The sequence below is a fragment of the Rhinopithecus bieti genome, unplaced genomic scaffold (assembly GCF_001698545.2).
Source record: "Rhinopithecus bieti isolate Rb0 unplaced genomic scaffold, ASM169854v2 scaffold_73398, whole genome shotgun sequence".
Taxonomy (NCBI): Eukaryota; Metazoa; Chordata; class Mammalia; order Primates; family Cercopithecidae; genus Rhinopithecus; species Rhinopithecus bieti.
Window position 1 is genome coordinate 36,191 of NW_016827206.1, and position 2,159 is coordinate 38,349.

The window sequence follows — 2,159 nt, forward strand, 5'->3', positions numbered from 1 at the left end:
TTTGACCCAGCCATCCCATTACTGGGTATATACCCAAAGGATTATAAATCAAGCCACTATAAAGACACATGCACACGTATGTTTATTGCGGCACTATTCACAATAGCAAAGATTTGGAACCAACCCAAATGTCCATCAGTGATAGACTGGATTAAGAAAATGTGGCACATATACACCATGGAATACTAAAAAAAGGATGAATTCATGTCCTTTGCAGGGACATGAATGAAGCTGGAAACAATCATTCTCAGCAAACTATCACAAGGACAGAAAACCAAACACTGCATGTTCTCACTCAGTGGTGGGAACTGAACAATGAGAACACTCGGACACAGGGAGGGGAACATCACACACGGGCCTGTCTGGGGAGGTGGACTGTGGGAGGGACAGCATTAGGAGAAATACCCAATGTAAACGATGAGGTAATCGATGCAGAAAACCAACATGGCACATGTATACCTATGTAACAAATCTGCACGCTGTGCACATGTACCCTAGAACTTAAAAAACAAAAAAGAAAAAAATAAAAAATCAATTCCCAAAGCATTTCTCTCATCTCTTCTGAAAAAGTTCCAAAAATACAACTCCAAAGATGAAATGGAAGTTAAAGGTAAACAGGCAATAGCGCTGTTTTTCAGTAACTCAGAATTTGCTCCATCCTCTGCTCTAAAGCTTAGCTACAGAAGAGCAGTCACCTTTGAAACATTTTCCCAAACATAAAGATATCCAGAATGTGAAGCTGCCATTAAAACTGTGACACAGATCTTCATTTACTGATATGTGAAAACATCCCTAAAGTTCTAAATACGAGGTACAGAATCACATCAACCGCCTAATTTGTCTGTAGCCTAAGCTCAAGTACGGAGTGGATCTGCAAGCGGAATTGGGAAATATTTCAGAGCCAGCATCTCCTCGCGCCATCCTGATACCTATACACTTGAGGCCGAGGCCACCGAGTCACCTGCGCAGCCGTTGCTCCTCCAAGACCAATCCGGGCTCCCCAGACCCACCGTCCTGAATATGGAGCACAGCAGACCGCGTGACAACAGCGACTCGGAGATCAGCACCCGTCGGGAAAGCTGGGTACCCGCTGAAGCTGGCGTCACGCCCAAAGGAACAAAAGCCAGAGCGTGTGTCCTGGGCAAAGGCGACCCGCCGCTCCGGTCCCCGGGCAGCAGCGGCCGGCGTCAGGCCGCAAGGCGAGGGGCGGGGACCGGACGCTACCCGGCAGTCAGGCGCCTAGCGGCAACACCACTCCGGCCTTGCGCCATTCCGGCCCTACTACGGCCGGCGGCGGCGGCGCGGCTGGGCTCAGCGGCTCGCAGCCCGGGCGCCCCCCCTGCCGGCCGCTCGCTAGCTCAGCCTCACCCGCAGTCTTGTCCGCTGGCTCGCTCGCCCGCCCACAGGTCGACAGGGCTCAGCCACCCCACGAGCAACTAACTCCACGTAAGGGACTGACCGACAACGCTCCGCGACCGCCGCGCCCCGCCCCTTTGTGACACTACCTACCAATCGCTGGACGGCGCTCTCGCTACCCTCCAATCAGAGCTGGCGGGGCGGGCCTGGACCCGGACGTGGGCAGTTGCAGGGGCGCCAGGGCGCTGGGGCCTTCTTGGCATTCCCTGGAGGTTGTGGGTTACAAAGCCCGGATGTTGATCTTTTATTCCTAGCAACACCGCACCCCTGACTCTTGCCCACGCGGGCGTCTTGAGGGCGGCCGCACGGCCTGCTGGGAACGGCGGGGTTGCCGGACTGCTCTCCGTCAGACCCACCGGGGATCCTCTTCCAGGCGCCTGATTTGCTGGGGATAGGTGATACAGGCAGATGCTGTCCAGTCGGTGGCCTCTCCAGAGCCAGGGGCACTCCTGGTGCGTTTGGGCCGGCCTGCCCTGAACAAATCCGCTTCGAGCTTCACCATCCCCTAATGTTTCTGGCCTCAATTGCCTCATCTGGAAAATGGGGGCATTACCGTGCTTGGTTGAAGACAAGGGTGAAAACAGATAACTTTCTGTAGTCCTCGTACAATTTACTGAGGACTGTAGGCCAGGCAATGGAGTAGGCACCCTGGGCTCAAATCCCAGCTTTGGGTAAGCCCAGCCACGCCTCCTGCTCCAGTTTCCAAGCTAGTGAGCTGCGGCGTAAACAGTAACTGGCTTCAA

At 54.2% G+C, this 2,159-nt stretch overlaps 1 protein-coding gene across 5 annotated transcripts in view; it reads right to left on the reverse strand.

Annotated features, from left to right (window-relative positions):
- The window catches only part of LOC108523221 (AN1-type zinc finger protein 4-like), a 35,096-nt gene extending 33,595 nt beyond the window's left edge, over positions 1 to 1,501 (reverse strand). The window contains exon 1 of one of the 5 annotated variants that reach the window (XM_017863736.1): positions 962 to 1,492. The gene's annotated coding sequence lies outside the window, so the exon portion shown is untranslated. Of the gene's footprint in view, positions 1 to 929 lie in introns of all 5 variants that reach the window. The other 4 variants (XM_017863732.1, XM_017863733.1, XM_017863734.1 and 1 more) reach the window with 4 other exon arrangements.
- Between the last annotated feature and the right edge of the window lie 658 nt (positions 1,502 to 2,159).